Source organism: Daucus carota, chromosome 5 (genome assembly GCF_001625215.2).
Source record: "Daucus carota subsp. sativus chromosome 5, DH1 v3.0, whole genome shotgun sequence".
Classification (NCBI taxonomy): Eukaryota; Viridiplantae; Streptophyta; class Magnoliopsida; order Apiales; family Apiaceae; genus Daucus; species Daucus carota.
Window position 1 is genome coordinate 16,308,973 of NC_030385.2, and position 27,741 is coordinate 16,336,713.

The 27,741-nt window shown below is 40.4% G+C and overlaps 1 non-coding gene across 1 annotated transcript; it reads right to left on the reverse strand.

The window, feature by feature from the left end:
- Positions 1 to 14,196: 14,196 nt before the first annotated feature.
- On the reverse strand, positions 14,197 to 14,303 carry LOC135146920 (small nucleolar RNA R71). The gene has a single exon (XR_010284013.1). It is a non-coding gene; the product is annotated as a small nucleolar RNA R71 (small nucleolar RNA).
- Between the last annotated feature and the right edge of the window lie 13,438 nt (positions 14,304 to 27,741).

Consider the following 27,741-nt stretch of genomic DNA (forward strand, 5'->3'; position numbering starts at 1 on the left):
TCATCAAATGTAACATTGACACTAACTTTCACTGACAGAGTATCAATTATAAAAACTCTATAAGCATTATTTGTATAACCAACAAAAATTGCTTCAGAAGCCTTTCGCTCAAACTTGTTCAAGTTCTCTTCACCATCCTTGAGAACATAACACTTGGCTCCAAAGACATGAAGATGTTTGACATAAGGTTTCTTGTTGTTATACAGATGAAATGGAGTTTTCATATGATCCTTGTTGATCAACGTTCTATTCTGGGTATAGCAGGCAGTAGACACAGCTTCAGCCCAAAAGTACAGAGGAAGCTTTGCTTCAGCAATCATAGTCCTTGCAGCTTCGATCAGTGTACGATTCTTTCTTTCGACGACTCCATTCTGCTGAGGAGTCCTTGGTGCTGAATACTGCCTTCTAATTCCCTTTTCAGAGTAAAAGTTGATTAGAGTTTGATTTTTAAACTCAGTTCCATTGTCTGATCTTACAGCTTTTACAGGAACACCTTTTTCCAACTCAACCAACTTGATATGATCAATTACTGTCAGGGGAGTTTCATCCTTAGAAGCCAGGAAGTAAACCCAAGTAAATTTTGAGAAGTCATCCACAATAACCAAGGCATATCTTCCTCCATCAATGGATGCAACATTCACAGGGCCAAACAAATCCATATGCAACAAATGAAGTGGATCTGTAATGGTATTGATGGTTTTGCCTTTGTGAGATGCTCTCTTCGCTTTTCCTTTCTGACAAGCTTCACAAAGATCATCAGTTGAGAATTCCAGGGAAGGCAACCCTCTCACTAGATCTCTCTTGACTAGAGAGTTCATGGTTTTGAAGTTGAGGTGTGAGAGCTTCTTATGCCATAACCAACTATCTTCAGCTGATGCTTTGGCGTAGAAACAGTGAACTTCGTTTCCTGGTCCTGAAGACAAATCAGCTACGAATATATTGCCTTTCCTTATGCCACATAGTGAAGGACGCTTATCCTTGATATGTTTAATGATACATATCTCCTTTTCAAAATGAACATAATATCCTTTGTCACAGAATTGACTGACACTCAGGAGATTATGTTGAAGTTCTTCAACTATTGCAATATCTTCTATGATAATCCTTCCAATTTTATACTTGCCATATCCCACAGTACGACCTTTGCTATTATCAGCAAAACTGACTGTGGGGCCAGCTCCTTCTCTTATGTCTTCCAGCAGGGATCTATTGCCAGTCATGTGCATTGACGCTCCACTGTCAAGCACCCAGGTAACACGAACAATTCCACTGGCACCCTGCAAAAGACAATTTGATTAAACATTCTTTGGGACCCACACTTGATTGGGTCCAGCAAACTTGAAGAACTGATTTCTATCAGGTGTAACAACAGAGCCTCTTGGACTGATACTTGGTTCAGACTTGACTGAACTTACTTCCTTAACAACAGCCTTATAAACCTTAGTTTTAGGCTTTGGAACATAAGTCTCCTTCCTAACACGAGTAGGACTAGCAGTCTTTGATCTAGCATACTTGTTGTTTGTGTGTTGTCTAGGTGATGTGTTTTCATTTTTAGCATGCAAATTTTTAAAATAAGCAGACATCAAATTGAAAGCACAAGTCATACAATTATCAACACTACAAGATTTATGACATGCATCAAAAGTAGAAACAACAGAAGTATCAGTCATAGTAGTAGGAACATCAATAGATTCTACTCTAATCTTGTTATCAGATTTAAAGTTCTCAGTAGAATGACACCTATTGTTCTTGTTCTTACTATTAACAAAATTATTGGGCTTGTTGAATTTGGTTCTCTCAGAGTTGACACCTAAACCAGCTTTAGGCAACCTAACATTGCCTTTCACTTTGATTGGTTTCAGGTTTGTCAGAATCTCATCTCTCATCTCATTACTCTCTTTCATTTTAAGGTCTTCCTGTTTTAGTTCATATCTAATGACAACAGGAGTCTCTAAAAGAGGTTCAGCTTCTGAGGTTTTAAACAAAGGTTTAAGGGAATCTTTCAAAACAAAAGGAATCCCTCTTTCCTCAGCACTCTTCTTGAAAGGAGTAATGTTACTAGCCTTACCTACGGATTTGTTATAGTCAAAACCTATTCCAACAGTTCTCTTGATCTCTTGTTTATCATTAAGTTCTTTGACTATAGTGGAGGCATCCTTAAAGGCTTTACACTTAACTTTCTCTTCGTCTAGCTGAAGTCTTAAAGCAATCTCACCTTTCTCTAGAACTTTGACTTTAGCACATTGTAATCCTAAATCCATAGTCAATTGTTCTATTTTAGGTTTTAATACTTTCATCTCATTCATCTTATAAGCATGAATTTCTAAGACTAAAGTATCAATTTTAAGATTAGCAGCTTTCATCTTTTTAATAGCATCATCTCTTTCAAGTCCTAATTTCATAAACAGTTTAGGGCATGTAGGATCTACCTGAAAGCTTCCAGCAGGAGGAGGTGAAGATGATCCAGTATTAGCCATGAAAGCAACATTCCCTAGCTGCTCCTCTTCATCACTATCTGTATCATCCCAGCTTTTGCCTTCTGCCAGATAAGATTTGCTCTTGAAACTTTGACTTCCAGAAGTGCCATGATGCTTTCTAACCAGTGCATCATACTTCTGCTTCAGCTCATCATACGAATCTTTTCTTTTTCCTTGAACCTTGGGCTGTTTGCATTCAGTTGCAAAGTGTCCAGGTTCACCACAATTGAAGCATTTGAACTTGCTTCTGTCCACCATCCCAGTCTTGTATCCTCCTTTGCTTGTAGAAGATGAATAGCCTCCCTTCTGAAACTTACTAACAGTAGGTTTGTATTTATAGGAAGGGTTCTTCCGGAATCTCATGTTTCCAAACTTCTTGGCAAACAGTGATAGAGATTGATCTTCTAACTGTTCAAGCTCTTCCATTGTATAGAACTCTTCGTCACCACTGGAAGAAGCAGTCTGACCCATCTCAGGTACAACAAATTCCTGAGTGGTTTTAGAAGGAACAACAACATCCTTCTTCTTTTCTTCCAGTACAGGTGACTCAACAACTAGAGCTCTCGAATGGTTCTGTGTTTTACCCCAGCCATATCTCTGTTTACTCTGAACTTGCTCCAGTTCATAAGTTTTCAAAACTCCGTAGAGTCTTTCCAGAGAAATCTCATTCAGATCTCTGCTTTCCCTGATGGCAGTGATTCTGTGTTCCAGATGTTCAGGAAGGGTTAAGAGAAACTTCATGTTGACCTCTTTCTTGTCGTAGAATTTCCCATTCAGATTTAAATTATTTATCAAATTATTAAGTCTGATAAATACTTCTGAAATCCCTTCACCGGGATGGGAACCAAACTGTTCATACTGAGCCATCAGTATCTCTTTCTTGTTTTCCCTAACTTCCTCTGAGCCTTCATTGATAATCTCTAACGTATCCCAGATTTGCTTGGCGTTCTTACAATTTACAACAGCATTGTACATCACTGGATCTAGAGATTCAACCAAAATTAGTTGAAGAGCATCATCTAAATTCATCTGTTCACTCTCTTCATCTGTGTACTCAGAAAGTTCTTTCGGAATGATCTGATGAGGTATTAACACACCATCCTCTTCGTGTGCTAATATGACATTCATCGGAGTAGTAACACCTTTGTCCAAAATCCCGATGTATTTTCTGTTCGCAGTGCGGAGGAATAGGAACATGTGCCTCTTCCATAGGCCAAAGTGTTCCTTGCTGAACGGTGGGATTTTAATGCTACTGATCTTTTGTGTACTCATGTTTAAGGATTTGAAGTGAATAGTGTTTGGATGAGATTTGGATTTTTGAAAGAAAAATATTTTAAATCAAAATTAATTTTTGGAATAAAATTAATTCGAATAAAAAATATTTGGACGTTACAGAGTGTGTATAGGATCTGATACGAAAAATGGTATCAACCGCTCTGATGCCAATTGTTAGGTCCAGATATGATTGTAGAAGGGGGGGGTTGAATACAATCAGTACCAAATCTTTGCGGAAGTGAATCTGATTGAATATGATTTGTTAATCAGATTATAATTAATTAATATAATTAAAATGGTTCAGTTTTAATGTCCACTAAAGTTCGTAGAATAAATTTGACAGGGTATATTCTAGATTTAGTGATTAAAACAACCGGGTTATCAAAGCACAGAAAACTGTGGATATAACGATGAAGCAAGTTACGAACAACTTGAAAGCTTTACAAAATGCTTTGATTACAAAGTGAATGAACACTAAAAATGAAGGATGCAATGCCATATTTATAGGCAAAGCATTTGTACTTGTAAGACAATTGAAAGACAAGACAATTGTAAGTAGCAAAGACAATCTAGCAAGGGCAAGACAATTACAATTGCCTAGCAAGCCAAAAGCATGGCAGAAAGACAATTTTAAGGCTAGTAAGACAATTTAACACTCGGTCAGACAATCTCCATTCGGTCAGACAATTGAGAATTGTCTTGTAAGCATTGCCTCGGTCAGACAATCAAGATTGTCTTGCTGTTCTTCATTCGGTCAGACAATCTTAGATTGTCTGGGAAGACACAGACAATTGTCTTGCAGACAATTACTAATTCTCGATAGGACAATCCTCTTTTGTCTTGGCAGTGGATTCAGGAACTTAGTAAGACAACTGAGATTGTCTTGTAATGTTTCATAACATTCGGTAAGACAATCTAAAGAGATTGTCTTGCCGAATCCTTTACAAATTAACAAGACAAATCAGATTGTCTTGTTGCTTAAGTGTAGGTGATTGAAATGTAATTTGTAGATTATATTTAAATAGAAAATTATCCACTTAATTAATTTAATCATATAAATTCATAAATTAAATTAATTCGAGAGTGAATTAATTTAACAAATAAATTACATAATTAATTTAATTATTTGAGAAGTGAAATAATAATCTATTAAATATTTAATCACCCATTCAGCAGTAGAATTGCTTCCCGTCTTCTCTAAACATTAATAACTCCGTCTTGATCAGTCGAACGAACGAACCACCAACTCTGCTTGACTTCAAATATTTAATTTGAATAACTGATACACAGATGTATTGTCTGGTTCATCTGTATCTAGTTAAATCAAATATTCTTTGTCAAATAAACATTAGGAAATTGATTTGTTCGTCGAGTCTTCGTCTTGTAAGTACTTCTTCATTAAATGGAATCTTCTGATAAAATAAAGTATAGAAACTTTATATCTTCTGAACTCCTGGACGTGCCACAAAAGATTATTTGTGCACTGAGGCTTGAACATATTAATGAACTTCTTTCAGTGGTGTGCAGCAGCATCCTGGAATTTATCTGACATATAATTCCCATAAATCATTTGACGTTCTTCGTACGGATTCCGTTGACTTGCTATTTACTGAGCTTTCTTATCTGAGTTGAGTTGTACCTCTTTAAATACAAATAGGCTGAACATATGCCTTTCAATAAATCTGAACAAAAAAAAGAAAAGCGTATCTCCATCATCCTCGTACCGGTTTCCTGGACACAACTCTCTCAGACGTAACTCCCACTTCCCAGAAGCAACTCCCACTTCCCAAACGCAACTCTCGACTTCTTTCCATCTCGTCGGATTTCGCTGGGTTTGATTTTGCATTTCAGGTATCAATCTCGCATTCCCCTCTCACTCTCTCGGTTTCTCGATACTCCATTCTCCTCTCACTTTCCCCTCTCACTTTCTCGGTTCTCCTCTCTCTTTCCATCTCGCTGGGTGTCTCTTTTCCGTTTCGAGTTATTGCACGCTATGTGTTTGATTTATTGCGCCTTTGTTGGGTACTTATTTTGAGTAGAAAGCTTTTGCTTGTTACTTAATTTTGTTACTGTATCTACTTTTTGTTACTGCAGCTGACGTGTTTGATTTATTGCTCAGTGCTATGATATAGTCTGTTGTGTTTGTCTACAATTTGATGCTACTTGTGTTAAAAGAATATAATGTAGGTTTACATCATAATTATTTGATTTTTTTGATAGGGAAAATAGATTTTTTTGCTACCCAACTTATTATTTATTTAGAAACTTAACACTGAACTATAATTTTTTTTCTTTTTTGTCACTAATGTTAGGTTCGGAATTTTTTTATCACTAACGTTGGGTTCGGATTTGATTATTAACACTATATTATTTATTTTAGCATTATTAATATATAATGTTAGTCTGCAATATTATGGTGATCTGATATGTGTCTATATCTTTATATGTATAATGTATTACTACATATGTGTCTTAGCTAGTTTACCTTGGAGGACGAGAGTTGAACACTCATTTTGAAGCTCCAAAAAAATTTAGTTTCAATTTTTTTTTATTTTATTTTTTCTGAATAAAATTTAACGTTGGTTTTTTTCCGTCAAAAGAAAGTGTTGGATTTTTTTGGACACTAAAGTTATGTTTTGATTTGACTTCACAAAAATATAGTATCACTTGACTCAATTTTACTCGAGAATTGATTGTAGATGATAAATTGTTTGAAGTCATTGATTTAATAATGATAATTTAATGAATTTTTAGAATTCTAATGATAATTCTTCTTGATTTTACCAATCATTTATGTCATTATTACTCCATCCATCCATCTCATCTATTTATAGTTCTTTACCACTACTTGGCATGTATTTTTAGGTTCCCACTTTTATAAAATATAGATTAATAATTTAATTTTGAGATTTCCTTTCTGAGTAAAAAAATTCATACTCTCGTCCTCCAAGATAAACAACCTAGGACACATATGAAGTACTACATATAAAGATATAGACACATAAGATCATCAATATTGCAGACTACCACTATATTTTAATAATGCTAAAAAGAATAACATAGTGTTATTAATTATATCTAAACCTAACGTTAGTGACAAAAAAAAAATCCGAACCTAACATTAGTGGCAAAAAAAAAAATCCGAACCTAACATTAGTGACAAAAAAAAAATTATAGTTCAGTGGTAGATTTCTAAATAAATAATAAGTTGGATGGTAAAAAAATCTATTTTCCCTTTTTGATAAGATATATATGTATACTGGGGAATTGTGTTTATTGTGGTATAGTAGTGTTATTAACATTCTAATGAGAGCTCTACATTACAAATTTACTCTGTCCTTGCAAACACACTAAATCTCCTGAATTTTATCCTATAATAGATACTTCATTGGTTACTCTTCACGTTTAAAAGTCAAAACTCATGTCCTTGCACTGAGATTTCCCTCCATTGATGTTAAACATTTTTTTTAAATCTTAAATTTATAGCTAGTTCCGCTATTTCTGATGTAATTGTTAATCAAGAAAAGAATTAGTACCAATATTGGCCTAAGAATTTCTTCATAAAGAATTATAGAAGTTATTGTATCCTGATGGATGGCTAATTAATTAAATAGGTTTGTGATCCTCTGGGGTTTATGATCAGTAAAGATGGTGTTTGCCAATTGCCATAATATATGTAAATGTTCTACCAAAACACCAGGGCAATGGTTTGTGGTTTGTATACGTCTAGTCTTCTACACTTCTATTTAACTACTATTCCCTGCTCCTCCCGAATTGTGTATATAGAATGAGAGATCGGTATGTATTTTCATTTTTTTTATAAAATATAAGTATAATATAATTGACCTAAAGCCTAGATAATATTGTTATGCCCAAAAATCGGCATGGGCCTCAGCAGGCCCATAGTCAAATATGGATCACCGAGGTGGGCCTGTCCCCCACTATTTATGAAGATTATCTAGCTCCCCTTCCTTGGGGGGAGGATTGGGCCGCGGATTCTAGACTCAATGATTGTTCTGAACTGAGTCCCTTGGGCTCATCATTCTAATAAGTCATCACATTGGTGAGCTCCCGCTACTTAGAAGATTTTTGAAGACTTAAGGAGGACTCTATAGGGATTATCATCCCTAAAGGTCATCATGTAGATAGAACAGTGAGCCTAGAGCCTCATTATCCTTGGGGTTCATTATAGATGAAAATTGCTAGTCTTGGGGGGTCCTCATCCCATGGCTCACTCTCCAAGTAGGCCTCTAGGCCTCATCCTCTCAACTACAAGGTGGCCTCATCAGAATGGTCACGTGCTTTATTCTACCAAGTCCTCTGGGCTCTCTTCATCAGGGCTACGCCTTCCACTTCGGGTTACATCACCCCGTAAGATGATGATTGGGCTCCCTCGCCCCCATAGCGGATGATCGGGTTACATTACCCCGTAAGATGATGAACGGGCTCCCTCGCCCCATAGAGGATGATCGTGTTACATCACCCCATAAGATGATGAATGGGCTCCCTCGCCTTATAGAGGATGTCCGGGCTCCCTCGCCCCATAGAGGATGATTGGGCTCCCTCGCCCTATACGAGGACTTATTGGATCAATATCCATTCTCTGACCCGCTCCATGACAGCCTCTTGCCATATAGGCCTAGGCCATGCGAGTACGGGCCTCTTCCGACGGCGGTCCTCAAGGTCCTACGGACCTGGGCCCTGATGGATCGGGCTGACACTTAGCCCGCGCTAAGAAGTTTGGCCCGAAAGAACTACGTGGTAGCTTGAACCCCTATAAATAGGGTACGTAGGCCTCTTGTGGCTAATAACCTGATGCTTGCTGAGAAACGCCTGAAAACACTTTCTCTCTTTCTCTCAAGGATCAAATCACAAGATCAGCTACATCTTCCATCACTTTCCATCCCGTGTTCTTTGGATATTCTTCCTACAATCACGTAAGTGCCCACATCTGTTTTTAACCAATTTCTCCCGTTAACAATTTGGCGACCACAGTGGGAGATTAAAACATCTTAGGGAGAAAGATGAGCCGTAGGAAGAACATATCCAAAAGAGCAGGGAGGCTCCGATGAGGAGAATAGTGTAGTCCCTCAAACTGATGATCCTGAGAGGGGACCCCTGAACACTCCTGAAGGATAGACCCCAACATCTGATCCCATCATCAAATATCTGCTGGACCTCTCTAGGGAGATGAAGTCTATGACATCTGAGATGGTGAAGATTGAGAAGCGAATGAGCAGTAATTAACTGTAAAAGCAGTTAGTGGACGTGTGGCTAATTGAGCAAAAAAGGTCTAGAAATGTACTTGTATATACTTATAAGGACTCTTATCAACCTTAATTCTATAAGATAATGTCCATCGGATCATATAAAATTATACAACACTGAAACAATTACTATATCTACATTAATATCAATTTTAGATTTACAACTAGTCTACCTTTTAGATCAAAAAGGACCTCCAGTACTAGTTGAATGGAGGACGCATGATAGTTCCCAATGAAATTGTCAAATTCTGATATTACATTTTGAAAATAGAATTCCTGAACTGTATTGCAGTTACTAAGAGATAAACATATGAACTAGTAAACAGTAATTATTCATTTAACAGAATAGTAGATGTACCTAAATATTTCAGAATTGAGTTTTTAAGAATTCATGCCATTTCATCTTAAATATTTGAAATTACATGTGCATATCTAATTTGGAATAAACAAAAAAGATAAACTTCCCTAACAGAAATGAGGGGTGTACAAATTTTATATTCTCCTTGGTATCTGCTTTGCCTTAAGCTTTCCATTATTCTATGTCATTAATCAAACAAAGGAGACTGGATTCTGAGTAAAATATGACTAGGCTAATCAGAATAATAACTAGTATATAGCTCCTAGTAACTTGGAATAAACTACATAAATGATCAAAAAATAATTAAGTATTGATACCAGGATATATTACTCGTGACAAGTCACAGTAATAGTATTCTGTGAAGTCTATAAAACGAAAAGAACACATTGAGATTTCTCGTGCTCAAGTTCCCTGTTAGATTCTGCTTCCTCCATGTTAAGAAAGAGAAAAGAGTAAGCCTTATGATCTAATAGTCTGGCATCAACTCTGTTTGCCAATCAGATAGCTTAAGCAACTCGAAATTCACTCTACTTAGTTATACAATGTGCATAACTGCAAGTAATGTAAAAAAGATGTGCATAGTCCCCTCTCCATCTTCTTACTTGCTATACTATGCACCAGTAGTAGTGAGTTTGCAAGTAATGTAATTTATAGCCAACAGTGTCGTGAAAATAGCATGTAGATAACGCCTATAGACAAATGAGTGTCACTATACAAGCCTAGCTATAAATGAAAAGATCGACAAATATTTTGAATTATTAGCCTAGTAATAATCCATGTAGAGGGAGTTTTCAGTATATATATATATATATAATATATGCTCGCCTCACCTCTGGTAATTTTTCTTGTCATCGTATAGTGTATTTTACTTGGTTGGTTCTGAGAATAAAACGGGTTTTAATCATGTCCAAACGCTTTTTGTTGGGGACAAACGCTAGCTACATAATTTTATCACTACTAGCTTTTTAGTTCTTACTCATGTGCCGCATCCCAAAATATAATAAAGTACTGGTGATATCAGATATTTGTTGTTTAATCTAGAGATCTCTTAACAAGTTGTATGTAGCAGAGTCTCGGATATACGTGAACAGTAGAATCTTCAGTATGGCATATTCGCATATCACAAGGGATGCTACATTATTACCATGCATATACATATATATTATAGTCTTTTCAGGTGTTTGGAGTTTATAATAGTAATAGAATAGGACTAGATGCGGACAGTTGACTCAAACAAATTTTTTGTGGGTGTTATAAAATACTCAAACATATACATTACAATGATACAGATTACTACAAAATAAATAAAAACTACCTCCAAATACTTATTTGGGTTTTCACAATCATATGGAGTCTAAGATGGAATTAACATGATCAGCAAAGTAATATAATTACAAATATGCAGGATGAACTAAAACAAATTAAACATCAGAGTAAACTATTTCCAAAACTGAGTTTTTGAATTCGGAGAAGTTCTACGTATATTACATGAAATTATGAAATAATAACAAGTGAAGTACACAATTACTATATTAAAGGGGTGCAACTATTCCAGCTACTAGCTTTCCTGATAACTGAGTTAGGAAGTAATACAAGTGAACTAGTAGATTAAGAAAGATTGGTCAAAAATGTTGATAAGTCAATCTGATTGTTGTTTACTTGTGTAAATTATTTTTGTACTGTTGACTTGTTTTATATATCATGTAGATTTATAACATAGATCGTTTTACCTGGATGTACAAAGTATCAAGGGTAGCTCATAAGTATGTCAGTGGTGTTGATGAGTTTATTGCATGTGCGGTGGAAAACCTAAAGAAAAAAGAAACCATACATGGAAAAGATGAGAGGATCACATGTCCATGTCGTGATTGTTATAATTTACAAAAGTATACTAATGTTGAGACAGTGCGTGAACATTTATGAAATTAACGTTGATTGTATGCCTACTTGAAAGGCATATGTTAAGCCTATTTGTATTTAAGAGTATTAACTCAACTCTGATAAGAAAGAAAGTAAAGAGCAAGCACTATTGAAGGAATCCGTACGAAGAACGTCAAGTGATTTATTAAAATCATATGTCTGAAGAATTTCAGGATGCTGCTGCACACCACTGATAGAAGTCCATTAATATGTTCAAGCCTCAGTGTACAAATAATCTTTTGTAGCACATCCAGAAGTCCAGAAGATGTAAAGTTTTAATACTTTATTTATTCAGAAGATTCCAAACTATTTCTACTTATAAAGAAGAACTACGAAGACAAAGACTCGACGAACAAGCCACTTCTCAAATGTTTAATTGATAAAGAATATTTGATTCAGCTAGATACAGATGAACCAGACAGTACATTTGTGTGTCAGCTACTCAGATTAATTATTCTACATCAACTATAGGTGGTCGTTCAATCAAGACAAAGAATCAGATCTCTTAAAGGAAGTCAGAAGACCTGCTGCTGAAGATTGTGCTCAATATAATTATTCTATTAATTTATTCACATCTCAAAATAATTATATAAGTTATGTAATTTATTTATTAAATTGATTCACACTTGAATTAATTTAATTTATGAATTTATATGATTAATATAATTAAGTGAATAATTATTGGATTAATTATATATAAGTAAATTCAATTTAAATTGATTTTGGGCACGGTATGACAATCATATAGATTGTCATACCGCACCTGGAAGGTTCCATTCATCAGCTGGCATGACATTGCTTCAGTTTGTCATACCGTTCCAGTTGGTGATAAGTGGATTTTATATCCAATTGGAAGCCCTCGTTTTGACTTAAATTGATGATCTGGTCTCGAGCTTTTGATGTTTTTGATATGTTTTTGTGTTGTGTTGTGTAGGTTTCCTAGAAGGAGGATGGAGAGGAGATTCATAGCTACAAGTGAAAAAAACGGCGAAGCATTTGGATAAACGAGGAGAAAGTTATGAGCCGTGAAAGCACCAAAAGGAGCGGGGCTGCCAAAGTAGCGCGCCCACGCTGCTACAGTAACCGAGTAGCACGCCCACGCTACTAGTGGCGCGCCCACGCTGCTACAGTAACCGAGTAGCGCGCCCACGCTACTAGTGGCGCGCCCACGCTGCTACAGTAACCGAGTAGCGCGCCCACGCTACTAGTGGCGCGCCCACGCTGCTACAGTAACCGAGTAGCGCGCCCACGCTACTCTGGACGGAAAAAAAAGCCCGTTTTGCTCGTTTTTGATCCGTTTGAAGGCCCGTTTGCTATGGAACATAAAGGAAGGCTTGGGGGACCTAAAACATAACCTAAAAACATTCTAAGGAGCACGTGACGGCTACGAAGAAGATCTAGACTCATTGTTTTCGCTTTTCATCTTTGTAATTCTTCGAAGTAGGCGTAACTTTGGATGCTCGTATGGGATTTGTTTCGAAACTCTTGTTCTATTACTTTTATCTTGTTTAGACTTATTCCTACCATGTTTACTCTTATTCCCATGATGATGAGAAGTTCGATTATGAACTAATCATTATCGTGGGATTCTAGCGGATTTATATATGGATTTCAGTAGTTGATTTTGCGTTAATTAATTGTGTTATGGTTTGATTTCCTCGTATTGGTTGTGCTTATTCGTCTTGGATGCGTAGCTAACATCTAAGATTGTTTGTTAATCTTTATTGAAGCGACAGTGGATATATTGATTTAGAACTTGCCATGCGAGCATAGGTTTCGTGTTCGATAACATGACTTGTGATGTGATTTTACCCATCTTGCATCGCCCTATGTAATCTTGATAGATAACTTGTTTTTGAACCGTTATGTTTTCAAATTCTATAGACATATAGGGTCTAAGCATAATTGGAGTCTGTTCTCCTTCTATCTTAATTGTGGATGTGAAACAGTATGGTGCACGTATAACGACAGTTAGCGTGTATCAGTCTCGTGTTATCTGATTAGTTATCGACCATCACATATCGATAAGGCATAACTCTGAATGAAGTATATAATGAAGTTAGAATCCCATGTTTTATTCTCATAAGTAATTCGATTTTAATTCTCTTAGTTATAATTCGGCCTTAATTAGTTAATTTAGATAAAACCCATCAAATTGTTAATTGTCCAAGAATTCAATAATAATCATACATTGTTGCATTAGTGCATATTCTTAAATACACCAGTCTCTGTGGGAACGAACTTAATTTTGTTCTATATTACTTGTGACCACGTACGCTTGCGTGATTTTGTGCGAACAAGTTTTTGGCGCCGCTGCCGGGGACTCGGTGTTTTATTTTAGTTTATGTGCTTGTCATCAGTGGTCGTTAAAGTTCACTGACTTGGATTCTTTTCTCACTTTTATTTCGTTTGTGTGTGTTTCAGGTACTTGAGTGACGTGTATGCGAACACGATCTCAGGCTCGTAAAGAAGCATTGGCAAAAGCAGAATCGATAGTGAGTAATACTATGGATGAACAAGAAGCAGGTGTTGCTAAGGCTCTTAAGGCTTACTCTGAGCCGAAAATTAATGACATTCAGTCGAGCATTGTCAGCCAGCAATTCAGGCCAATACTTTCGAAATCAAACCGAGCACTATTCAGATGGTTCAGAACTCAGTGCAGTTTGGGGGTTTTCCGACAAAGGATCCTAATATGCATATTCGGGATTTCATCGAGATCTGTGACACTTTCAAGTTTAACGGAGTTACCGAAGATGCTATCAAATTGAGGCTGTTCCCATTCTCTCTGAGGGATAAGGCTAAGGGATGGTTGCATTCTCTTCCTGCAGGATCTATTACGACATGGGAGGATCTAGCTCAGAAATTTCTTACTAAGTTCTTCCCTATGGCCAAAACAGCTGCAATCAGGAATGCTATCACTCAATTCTCTCAGCAATCTGGTGAAACTTTATGTGAAGCTTGGGAACGCTACAAGGAGATGCTTCGAAAGTGCCCACATCATGGGATGCCTGATTGGATGGTTATTAATTGTTTCTATAATGGCTTGGGACCTCAATCGAGGGCGATGCTTGATGCAGCATCAGGTGGAGCTCTATGGGCTAAGAGCTATGATGAGGCTTATGAGTTGATCGAGATGATGGCTGCGAATGAATATCTGGATCCTACTCAGCGTCTTCATCAAGTCAAGGTAGCAGGAGTTCTTGATGTTGATGCTACTGCAGCCTTAACTGCTCAAATTAAAGCTCTTACTTTGAAGATGGATTCCTTCGCTAACTTAGGAGTTCAACCACCACCTTCTGTTTGCGAGCTTTGTGCAGGTGCACATTCTTCTGACCAGTGTGCCATATCTAGCGAGTCAGCTCAGTTTGTGAGCAATTTTCAGAGATCTCAACAGCCAGCTCCAGCTACTTATCATCCGAATAATCGGAATCATCCAAATTTCAGCTGGAGCAACAATCAGAACTTCGTGCCACAACAGCAGCAACAGTTTCAGCAGCAAGGAGCTAGACCTTTCAACCCTTCTGGTTTTCAACAACAGTTTGCATCGAAGCAGCAATTCCATCCACCCGGATTCCAGCAACAAAATCATGGGGTGGCTGGACAGTCTTCCAACGAACGATCTGAATGGGAAGAGATGAAATTAATGATTAAAAGCCAAGCGGTGTCAATCAAAACTTTGGAAAATCAGATTGGACAAATTGCTAATGCGTTGATCAACAGACCACAAGGGAATCTTCCTTGTGATACCGAGGCCAATCCGGGAAAGAAAGTGGTGAAAGAACAGGTACAAGCTGTCACCTTGAGGTCCGGAAAGGTTACGAAGGATAAAGATTCAGCAACAGAGCAAGATAAGGACGAGAGCGAACAACAAGGTGAAACAACGGTACTCTAATCTAAGTCAGATAGTTGAAAAACTGTTGTTCACGCTGACACAAAAGAAATCAACGAGGAGGAAAGCAAGAAATCGGTTGAGAAGTCTAGTCCGCAATCTGATAGTGGGGGAAAGCAAATATATCCACCTCCACCCTTCCCGAAAAGACTTCAGAATCATAAGCTCGACAAATAATTCGCCAAATTTCTAGAAGTGTTCAAGAAATTACAGGTCAACATACCGTTTGCGGAAGCTCTAGAACAAATGCCGAGTTAAGCTAAATTTATGAAAAGTATTCTATCTCGGAAACTCAAACTTGAGGAATTGGAGACTGTGGCTTTGACCGAGGAGTGCAGTGCGGTGCTGCAACAGAAATTGCCACCGAAGCTTAAAGATCCGGGAAGTTTCACAATCCCGTGCACTATTGGGCAATTGTCATTCGACAAGTGTTTATGTGATATGGGAGCTAGTATCAATCTCATGCCCATGTCTATTTTCATGCAACTGGGTCTTCCGGAGCTGAAACCTACTAATATGTCTTTGCAATTAGCTGATCGTTCGATTACATATCCGAGGGGAGTAGTTGAAGATGTGTTGGTAAAGGTGGATAAGCTAATCTTCCCTGCTGATTTTGTCATTCTCGACTTTGAGGAAGATAAGAAGATTCCCATCATCTTGGGGAGACCATTCCTTGCGACAGGGAGGACGTTGATTGATGTACAAAAGGGTGAACTCACAATGAGAGTTCAAGATCAAATGGTCACTTTCAACGTATTCAATGCCATAAAACTTCCATCGGACGAGGAAGATTGCTTTAAAGTAGATGTGCTCGAAGCTGCCGCATATTCGGAAATTGACAACAGGCTGAAATCTGACATCTTGGAAAGGGTTTTATCAGGTGACTCCGAACTTGGAGATGAGGAAGAAGAAAAACTTATTCAATATTTAAACGCTTCTCCTTGGAGAAACCGGATGAATCCGCCAATTGAATCTCTTGGGTTGTCAGAGTTGAAAGATTCTCATGAAAGGCTAAAACCATCTATTGTCGAAGCGCCTAAACTTGAGCTCAAGCAACTTCCCGAACACCTAAGGTATGCTTTTCTTGGCGAGTCTTCTACATTACCTGTGATTATTGCATCTAACCTTTCAAGTATTGAGGAGGAAAAGCTTTTGAGAATTCTTCGCGAATTCAGATCAGCCATCGGTTGGACTATCGCAGACATTAAGGGAATCAGTCCTTCTTATTGTCAGCACAAAATTCTGATCGAGGAGGGCAGTAAACCCACTGTTGACCATCAAAGGAGACTCAACCCAATCATGAAAGAAGTGGTAAAGAAGGAGATTCTTAAGTGGCTTGATGCTGGCATTATTTATCCAATCTCGGATAGTTCTTGGGTGAGCCCTGTTCAGTGTGTGCCTAAGAAAGGAGGCATGACCGTGGTAGCTAATGAAAAGAATGAGCTCATTCCGACGAGAACAGTCACCGGTTGGCGAATATGCATGGATTATCGGAAGCTCAACAATGCCACTGGAAAAGATCACTTTCCATTGCCTTTCATTGATCAGATGCTTGATAGGTTGGCTGGACATGAGTATTATTGTCTTCTTGATGGGTATTCGGGCTATAACCAGATATGTATCGCACCAGAGGATCAGGAGAAAACTACTTTCACGTGTCCTTTTGGCACATTCGCTTTTAGGCGTCTTTCTTTTGGACTTTGTGGTGCACCTGCAACTTTTCAGAGATGCATGATGGCTATTTTCTCACAAATGATTCGTACCAATGTTGAAGTATTCATGGATGACTTTTCGGTGTTCGGAACTTTTTATGATGAATGCTTGAACAACTTGAAGATGGTGTTGAAAAGATGCGTGGAAACCAATCTAGTTCTTAATTGGGAAAAATGTCACTTCATGGTTCAAGAGGGCATCATTCTTGGGCACAAGGTTTCGAACAAGGGTCTTGAGGTTGATAGAGCGAAGGTGGAGACAATTGAAAATCTTCCTCCACCTATTTCACTTAAAGGGATTCGGAGTTTTCTTGGTCATGCGGGTAACTATCGACGTTTCATCAAGGATTTCTCCAAAATCACCAAGCCCTTGTGCAACTTGTTAGAGAAGGATGTCCCCTTCAAATTTGATGAAGAGTGCCTGGCTGCGTTCGAAACTCTCAAGAAGAAATTAACTACAGCCCCTGTTATTACTGCACCTGATTGGAATGAGCCGTTCGAGATGATGTGTGATCCTAGTGACTATGCAGTAGGAGCCGTCCTTGGTCAAAGAAAGAACAACATCTTTCATGTGATTTACTATGCTAGTAAGACGCTCAATGGTGCTCAGCTAAATTACACCACTACGGAGAAGGAGCTGTTGGCTATTGTGTATGGATTCGAGAAATTCAGGTCTTATTTGCTTGGGACAAAGGTGTTGGTTTACACGGATCATGCGGCCATTCGGTATTTGGTATCGAAGAAAGACTCGAAACCTCGGTTGATTCGCTGGGTTCTTTTGCTTCAGAAATTCGAGTTGGAGATCAAGGATAGGAAGGGTACTGAGAACAGGTAGCTGACCATCTCTCTCGGTTAGAAGATCAAGCACGGGCATCTAAGGACACCACCTTGATCAATGAGAGTTTTCCTGATGAACAACTGTTTGGAGTTCAAGAAGAGGAGCCATTGTTTGCCGATATAGTTAACTATTTGGTGAGTAATGTCATTCCTCCTGATTTATCTTTTGCTCAAAGGAAAAAGTTTCTTCATGAGGCGAAGTGGTATCGTTGGGATGAGCCATTCTTGTTTCGACAAGGCTTAGATCAGATTATCAGAAGGTGCATTCCATACAGTGAGGTTGAGGGAGTTCTACAAGCTTACCACGACTCTACTTATGGGGGACACTATGGAGGAGAGAAGACAGCTGCTCGGATTCTACTAGCAGGTTTCTTTTGGCCTACTCTCTTTAAGGACGCTCATCAATTTGTATTGAAGTGCGACCGATGTCAAAGGATTGGTAATATTTCTCGAAGGGATGAAATGCCTCTCAATGTATTTCTTGAGGTTGAAATCTTCGATGTGTGGGGTATAGACTTCATGGGACCCTTTATTTCGTCTTGCAAAAATCTCTACATTCTTCTTGCGGTGGATTACGTGTCTAAATGGGTCGAAGTCAAGGCTTTACCAAACAACACAGCTGCAGTGGTCATCAGTTTTCTTCAGAAAAATATTTTCACTCGTTTTGGTACTCCTCGCGTTATAATCAGTGATGAGGGACCACACTTTTGCAATCGCAAGTTCACATCACTGATGGAACGATTTGGTATTAATCATAGAGTTGCCACGGCTTATCATCCTCAAACGAATGGGCAAGCTGAGGTATCTAATCGCGAAATCAAGCGAATCTTGGAGAAAGTTGTGAGTCCTTCAAGGAAAGATTGGGAGTTGAAGCTTGATGAGGCGGTCTGGGCCTATAGGACGGCTTATAAGACTCCATTGGGGATGTCTCCGTTTCAGTTGGTCTATGGAAAAGCATGTCATTTGCCTGCGGAGTTGGAGCATAAAGCATATTGGGCTTTAAAGAAATTGAACTTTGATATGACAGCTGCTGGTGAGAAAAGGATGCTTCAAATTAATGAACTCGACGAGTTCAGGCTTCAGGCGTATCAGAACAATAAGCTTTACAAGGAAAAAGTTAAGAGATGGCATGATAGGAAGTTGGTGCCGAAGGAGTTCTTTATTGGCCAACAAGTGCTACTTTATAATTCTCGTCTCAAACTATTTCCGGAGAAGTTGAAGTCTAGATGGTCGGGTCCTTTCACAGTAAAGATGGTGTTTCCGCATGGTGCTATTGAAATTTATGAAACAACACCGGAGGAATCATTTAAAGTGAATGAACAACGATTAATGCCGTATTTAGGAGGACCGGTGAATCGCGAGTCGGTAAGCACGATCCTCGCTATTATTTAATTCATGGGAATTCACGTCGAGCTAAAGACGTTAAACAAGCGCTTCGTGGGAGGCAACCCTCGCGTTCATCGAGTTTTTATTAAGAAAAGAGAAAAAAAAGAGGAATAAATAAAAAAATAAAAAAAAAATGTTTTTTTTATGTTTTGGGTGTTTTTCTGGTGGAGTGGCGCGCCCGCGCCACAACACCAGAAACATACACCAAAACAGCGCCATTCCCCTGCTCTCCCAGCGCGCCCGCGCCACGGGCGGCGCTTCCGCGCTACCAGCGGCGCGCCCGCGCTACTGCCAATTATAAAATAAAAAAATTGCAAAAATTCAGTTTTTTTCACCAGTTTACACGCCCAGCTCCTTCACTCCCGTTTTGTTTTCAAACCCAGCCGATTTTTTGCCCTTCCAAACCCTAAACAATTGTACTAAACACCCCACAAACATACTCCATCTCCTTCCACCCTATATCATCTTCATATACTTACAACCCCAATTCAATTATACATACACCTATACACACATAAAACCCTAGTTTCATCTTCTTCCCCAAATCTCTCAAGTCTCTTACTACCCATCACATCTTCAATTCCATGGCACCAAAGCGAGCAAGGAGGGTTGAGGATAGTAGTGCACAAGACGGGTCTTCGGATTCATCGGGTATAGGCTTCGGGGTTCCTAAATTCACAACCCCGGAAGCTAATTTGGAGTTTACTCGGCTTATGAGCAAGCCAATTGCGAAGGAGTGGGGTTTCTTACCTTCACCTCTTGATGGAGAGTTGGTTGATATGATTCGGAGTCGTGGGTGGGAGTCGTTTTGTGAGGCACCGCAAGCGGTGCCATTGAGCATTGTTCGAGAGTTTTATGCGAATGCGAAGGCTGATAAGAATGGGTACTCCGTGGTTCGGGGTATGACTGTGGATTACACGTTGGTTGCGATTCGCCGAATCATTGGGGGGACAGCTAGGCAGCCGCATGAGGATGATTGGGTTCTTAAGAAGAGGGAGAACATGGATTTGGGACAGATTATTCATGATTTGTGTGTTCCAAACACGGAGTGGAAGCGCAACCCTTCCACTAATGAGCGCATTCACTTTCCTGCTTCAGCCATGAACAAGTATGCTCGCGCGTGGAACTTGTTTATATGTGCCAATATCATGCCTTCGTCACACACACATGAGGTCACAGTTGATAGGGCTATTTTGCTGTACGGTATTTTGCGGGGTCGGTTTGTGGATATTGCCTATGTGATCCATCGCAACATCCTCCGTTTTCTGAGAGGTCGCACTACTGGGGCCATTCCTCATGCAACTATTGTGATTGATCACACTGTTATAGCTCGGTTACCTGAGTGGGATGGTGGTATACCCCATGGTAAGGGGTTGGGTTATATTATTGGTCAGGCGGAGGGGGGAATTCCTCAGTCACCTCCTCGTGCTCCACCAGCTGCTGCAGGGCCATCTCATCAGGCCGTGGGGCATTCGGGTTTGAGTGATTCTCAGTACAGGAGGCTTACTCGGCGTATGGACGCCATGCATCACATTCACAGTAGCTTCGCTCGGGATCTGACACAGGCTTTAGGGACTGCTTTTCGGGCTACTGGCGTCGATATTGAGTGGCCTGTGTTTGGAGCTGACATGCCTTATCCTCCTCCAGACTCTCCACCTGATTCGGGTGACGAGAGTCCCGGGTCTGAGTCCTTCTAGGTACATTCGATCCTTTTTATCACCTTCAATGAGGACATTGAAGATTTTAAGTTTGGGGGTGGTAATCTAAGGACTAGTAGGAGTGTGTGTTCATATAGCTTGCATGTGCATATAGTTTAGCATTTTATCTCATATTGCTTGCATATTAGTTAGTTTTTTTTATATATGCTTGTGTTTAGTATTTGTTAGTAGTTCCATGTAGTTGCATTTGCATGAATTTTGAAGTTGTGTTCCAAGTTGATGTCCTATGATGAGCTTATGTGCATACTTTCTTGGCTAGTAATTTTGATCGCATGTGATGCCTTGTTCTTGGAAATTGCTTGTGTGGAAATTTTAATTACACTTATGCTCTAGAGATAAGACTTAGACTAACTTATTTCTTGAGTCCTTGCGTTGAGTCGGGCGTAGAGTTTGGTTTATCCCCTTTTTGAACTTAGACTTTGTAAATCTTAAGTTTGGGGGAGTTAAGGGATGAGTATGCCTTTCTAAAAAAAAGAGAAAAAAAAAGAGAAAGAAAAAAAAAGAATAAAAAGAATCAGGTACTCCTTTGAGATCATTGGGTAATATGCAATGTCATGTGAAAGGGACGACCCACGTACTTGTGCTGGTATTAAGTGCAAATGTATTAGAATAAGCAAATTCTTGGTGACTTTTCACAACCCTTGATTATTGGAGAAATACTTGGTTTAAAAAAAAGAATAAGCGAAGTCGAATGGTGGTCGTGACTCACTTACACTGCGAAGCGTCCCAACCTTAGACTTAGCAAGAAAAAAAAACAAAAGAAAAAAAGAAGAAAAAAATAGGAGAGGCATAGGATTTCTTTAGTGACTCTAAACCGTAGTTGACTCTTTAGTAAAGAAGTGTTTAAACCTTATTCTTATAAACGGCTCATAGTGAGGACTCTGTTGAAGTTTGATAGTCTTTGTTTTGTTTCACTAGAGAGCATGCTAGCACACACATTGCACTTCACACTTGTAGTGGAAGAGAACATGGCTAATTTGTGAGAGAGATGAATGTCGAGAATGTTGCATATTCTGAGGATTCTATGTTAACAAGGAATACACTTCACGATTCGATCGATGTAGGCATATAGTTGCATTCATGCATTGCATTAGTAGTAGTTGTGTGAGTGTCTATGCTTGAGGACAAGCATCGGTTTAAGTTTGGGGGTGTGATAAATGGATTTTATATCCACTTGGAAGCCTTCGTTTTGACTTAAATTTATGATCTGGCCTCGAGCTTTTAATGTTTTTGATATGTTTTTGTGTTGTGTTGTGTAGGTTTCCTAGAAGGAGGATGGAGAGGAGATCCATAGCTACAAGTGAAAAAAACGGCGAATCATTTGGATAAACGAGGAGAAAGTTATGAGCCGTGGAAGCACCAAAAGGAGCGGGGCTGCCAAAGTAGCGCGCCCACGCTACTAGTGGCGCGCCCAAGCTGCTACAGTAACCGAGTAGCGCACCCAAGCTACTAGTGGCGCGCCCACGCTGCTACAGTAACCGAGTAGCGCGCCCACGCTACTTGTAGCGAGCCCACGCTACTCTGGACGGAAAAAAAAGCCCGTTTTGCTCGTTTTTGATCCGTTTGAAGACCCGTTTGCTGTGGAACTTAAAGGAAGGCTTGGGGGACCTAAAACATAACCTAGAAACATTCTAAGGAGCACGTGACGGCTACGAAGAAGATCTAGACTCATTGTTTTCGCTTTTCATCTTTGTAATTCTTCGAAGTAGGCGTAACTTTGGATGCTCGTTTGGGATTTGTTTCGAAACTCTTGTTCTATTACTTTTATCTTGTTTAGTCTTATTCTTACCATGTTTACTCTTATTCCCATGATGATGAGAAGTTCGATTATGAACTAATCATTATCGTGGGATTCTAGCGGATTTATATATGGATTTCAGTAGTTGATTTTGCCTTAATTAATTGTGTTATGGTTTGATTTCCTCGTATTGGTTGTGCTTATTCGTCTTGGATGCGTAGCTAACATCTAAGATTGTTTGTTAATCTTTATTGAAGCGATAGTGGATATATTGATTTAGAACTTGCCATGCGAGCATAGGTTTCGTGTTCGATAACATGACTTGTGATGTGATTTTACCCATCTTGCATCGCCCTATGTAATCTTGATAGATAACTTGTTCTTCAAACGTTATGTTTTCAAATTCTATAGACATATAGGGTATAAGCATAATTGGTGTCTGTTGTGCCATAAAATCTCCCTGGGCTTATTTTACAGCCCATCATATTATTTGGGCTTCACTTGGGCTTATTGGAATCATTTGGTTAAGAATAATGGGCTTCACCATGGCTGGGTGGATCATTGAAGGTGTACAAGAAGGTGTATGGACTCACACTGGAAATATAGTGAAGGCTGCCATCAGAATGGGGTTGCACCTGAAGGCGCTTTAGGGGTTACCACTGCTAGGGGTTACCGCTAAGTGCATCCTGGCTTGCAGTTACGGGGCTGTAGTTAGGGGATGCCGCTGGCAGGGCTTCCGCCGCCTGGGCAGAATGGCAGGCAGACTCCAAGCAGGACTCTTCTTCCTTGTTTCTAGGAGGACGAATTGGAGATGAATTGGAAGTATATCAGCTGTTATTTATCTACGAATTAAGGGATAAATACATACATTATGAAGATAATTATGATCGGGGGAAGATAATTCAAGAATATTCGGATAATCATGCAAGATGAAGGCTTCAAGTAACCTACTTGGAGTGGGATGCCGCTGGATAACTATTGAAAGAAGGCTGTTTTATCCTAAACTAGAGGGGATAAGAGCTTATCTCTTCAGAGTCCTAAATCAAGAACTACATGGGCTTGATCCCTATAAATATAGGGTATGTAGGCACCTTGCAGAGGGACGAGAATCATATTCACGAGTTCTACACTCTAAAGAGAGGCACGTGTAATCTTTGTGACATATATTTCCGGGCAATTGCAGGACGGAATTCCATAATTCCGGCCTCGTTGTTTGGTTCTTTGCAAGCTCAGCCCTTAAACACACTTGTTTCTTATTAGTCTTGTTAGTTTATGTTAACGGTAGCCCTTAAGAGCTAACCGTGATTTTCGTAGTTGTAATAGATATCCCTATAATTGTGCTATACGGTTCTGGGGGTGTTGTATCAATTCCTCTCACAACACTTTTTGGCGCTAGAAGGAGGGGATTACTGATCTTAGAGAGGAGAGATGTCAGAAATTCCCGAAAACACTGAAAACCCCAAGACGCCGGAAGGCGCTACGCAGGATGAAAGTGATCTTCCAAGCGGAGAACTGACCCGCGAGGAGATGAAGGCAAAAATGAAGAGAATGAGTAGGAGGATTGCCTCCTTGAAAAGGAAGTCAGCAAGGTCAAAAAGGGCTAGCAAGGTGACTCCCACCAAGCTAGATTTCGGTGCAGAAGACGGCAGGAAAGAAGGTGGCAACCTCGAGAAGGAAGCGAATCCCGACATGGATGATAGAGAGCACTCACAGGCTGCTAGTGTGTTCGACCGCCTTGGGAGGAAACTGACCGAGCAAGACTTGCGGCACAGGCTTGGCAACAAGGCCCCTAACGGGGATGGACTTGAAGGCTCGCAACATAGGGCTCCTCCCAGTCAACGACCGGAGAAGCCCGTGTCTGAAGCTCGGTCAAAGGATAAAAACCAAAGGCCGTCAAAGGTTATCTCCATTCATGACGATGAGGAAAGCTCAGGGTCGCACAATGATAATGAAGTGAGCAAAAAGAAAGATCAGCCCCTGAATGATGACTATGAGGTTGCACTTGATGATGGGGATGATAAATGCAAGATGGAAGAACTGTTGGAAGCCCTAAAGAAGGTGAAAGCCGATAAGAAGTCGAAAGCCGAGCTTACCGTAAAGTCACCCTTTACTAAGAAGGTTAGGGAGTCACCCCTACCTCGTATCTACAGGGGGGTGGGCGACCTGCGATTTAACGGAACCACGGACCCCGTGGAGTATCTTAGCCGGTTCGACACTGAGATGGAGGTCTACCAAATTCCAGACCTCACAAAATGTCGCTTGTTGGCTGCAACCCTCAGGGATGACGCTCATCACTGGTTCAAGAGGCTTCCCGCTGATTCCATCAGCTCCTGGAGGAAAATGTGCGAACAGTTTGTGGGACAATTCAGGGCTTCTGTCACTTACGCCCCGCCTGCAAACACTCTGGCCAATATTAAGCAAAAGGAGCATGAGACATTGAGAGAGTATTTCAAACGCTTCAACGCAGAAGTACCCCGGGTTAGACCAACTTCAAAGGAAACCCTGAAGAACTTCTTGATAGCGGGGGTAAGGCCCGGAACAGACTTTTGGAAGGAGTTGCAAGGGCGGGAACCTGAGACCCTAGCTGACTTCTTTGCTAGGGCTGAACCCCATAAGGTGATAGAGGAATCCCTGGCCAAGTTGAAGAAGGAGTCAAAGTCTGAAAGCCGTAGCAGCTGGAAAAACAAGAGGGATAGGTCTTACAGCCCAGATAGGAGGAACACCTACAAGAGGAATCCCTACGCAAGGCCTGCTGGTGAAAAGCCCTCGAGTCGGGATGGCAAAACCTCGCCCATTACCGTGAACACAACCAGCTTGCAGGGCTTCGACAAGTCAAGGTTGACAATGAGAAAGGCAAGAGAAGCGAGGTACCACGAATACACGCCACTAACAGCTTCTATAGATCACATTTTTGAGGTCGGAGACAAGGCGAGACTTTTCCGGAAGCCCTTTCGAAGTGGACCCCCTGGAAAGAAAGATCAGGGAAAATATTGTGCTTTCCACGATTTGAACGGGCATGACACGGCGGAATGTGTTCATCTTAAAGACCACATAGAGGATCTTATCAGAACAGGATACCTGACGGAGTTTGTAGCCCAAGAGGCTAAGAAATATAAGGAAAGGAAAGCTGAAAGGACAAATAACCAAGAAGCCAACCGTAACACCCGGGCTGGCAGTGTACGAATGATCATCGGAGGACCCTTCGTGGGAGGCCAGGGACGCAGTGCTATGAAGAGATATGTACGGGAAGCCCGAGGGCCGCCCTTAACCAATGTGTGCCATCTGTCTGAAAGGCCTCCCAAAATGTTCAAAGGGGAGACCATGGACATTACCTTCACTGAGGGGGATGCACGCGCGGTACACCATCCTCATAGCGATGCCCTGGTGGTAACAGCCGTGATCGGAAATGTCAATGTACACAGGCTTCTCGTCGATAACGGAAGCTCTGTCAATATCTTGGCCTACAGTGCGTACCAAAGAATGAAAATGGCGGATAAAGATATGATGGCTTGCTATAATGAGTTGTATGGTTTCACGGGGAATGCTGTCCAGATTGTTGGAAGGGTAAGACTCCCAATCACCCTTGGAGTGGAACCCCGAGCTGTCACTCAGGTTGCAGAGTTCATGGTAGTAAACGAAGACATCTCCTATAACGGGATCCTGGGCAGACCCATTTTAAGGGACATGCGAATTGTAACCTCAATATACCACCTATCCATGAAGTTCCCAACCCCCAATGGGGTAGGGTGTGTACGAGGATGTCAGGCTGACTCCCGGGAATGTTATAGCAAGGCTTTGAGGTCCGCAGTAAAAGCCTGTAAAGAAGCCCAACAAATGGATGAAGATATCCCGGAGAGCTGTTACAAGCAGGTGGATATTGAAGAGAAACCTGAAACCAAGGCTCAGGGAAGAGTTTTAATAAAGTTTGTGAAAGCAACCTGCAACATGGTGATCATCGTACAACATCCGGGGGAAGATCCTTATCTAGAAGCCTCGCATGCCGTGCATGAAGGGCTTGCACCCACGGATGAACTCCCAGCAAAGAAAATTGATACAACTGAAACCCTGGTTGAAGGGATTGTGGAAGATGTTACTGACAGTGACTTCGAAGGAGATGGTCAAAAACAGCCCCAGAATAAAAAGCAAGAAAATGAGTGCGAGGCACCTTGTGACTTCAATAGTGCTATGGTAACCTATCAACTCGGAAACCGAACACGGCTTCCCGTTCATGAAATCCTGGGTACGCAACCCCAAGAGGGTGGCAACAAAGAGGTTACCGTTGAGATCGACCTCGACCCAAGGATGCCGGAAACCCAAGTGAAGACTGGAGCAGCTGGGGATACCCTGTCCATCTTGGTGGATGAGTCCGACCCCACTAAAGAACTAAAAATTGGGGAACAGTTGGGACCGGACCTAAGGGAAACCCTGACCGCATTCTTAAAGAATAATCTGGACGTCTTCGCTTGGAACCATTCGGATATGATCGGGATTCACCCGGAAGTCATGTGCCACCACCTCAATATTGACCCAGACAGGAAGGGAGTCAGACAGAAAAGAAGACCAATTAGCGGGGAAAGGGCTACCGCTCTTCAAGAAGAGGTAGACCGACTATTGAAGGCAGGCCTAGTGAAAGAAGCTTTTTACCCCACATGGCTAGCAAACCCGGTGTTGGTGAAAAAACCTAACGGAAAGTGGAGAACTTGCATAGACTTTACTGATCTGAACAAGGCTTGCCCTAAGGACAGCTTCCCGCTCCCTCGAATTGACCAGTTGGTGGATTCCACTGCGGGGCATGCACTGTTAAGCTTCATGGACGCCTATTCGGGCTACAATCAGATCCCTATGTTCGAGCCAGATCAGGAACACACCTCCTTCATCACTGACAGGGGGCTTTATTGCTATATAGGCATGCCGTTTGGGCTATTAAACGCTGGGGCTACATATCAGAGGCTGGTCAATAAGATGTTTAAAGATCAGATTGGAAGAACTATGGAAGTGTATGTAGATGACATGTTAGTAAAATCAAAGGAAGCTTACGATCATGTTACACACTTATCAGAGATGTTCGACATACTGAGGGATTATAGGATGAAGTTGAATCCCCAAAAATGCGTGTTCGGGGTTGAATCCGGCAAGTTCTTGGGCTTCATTGTCAATCACAGGG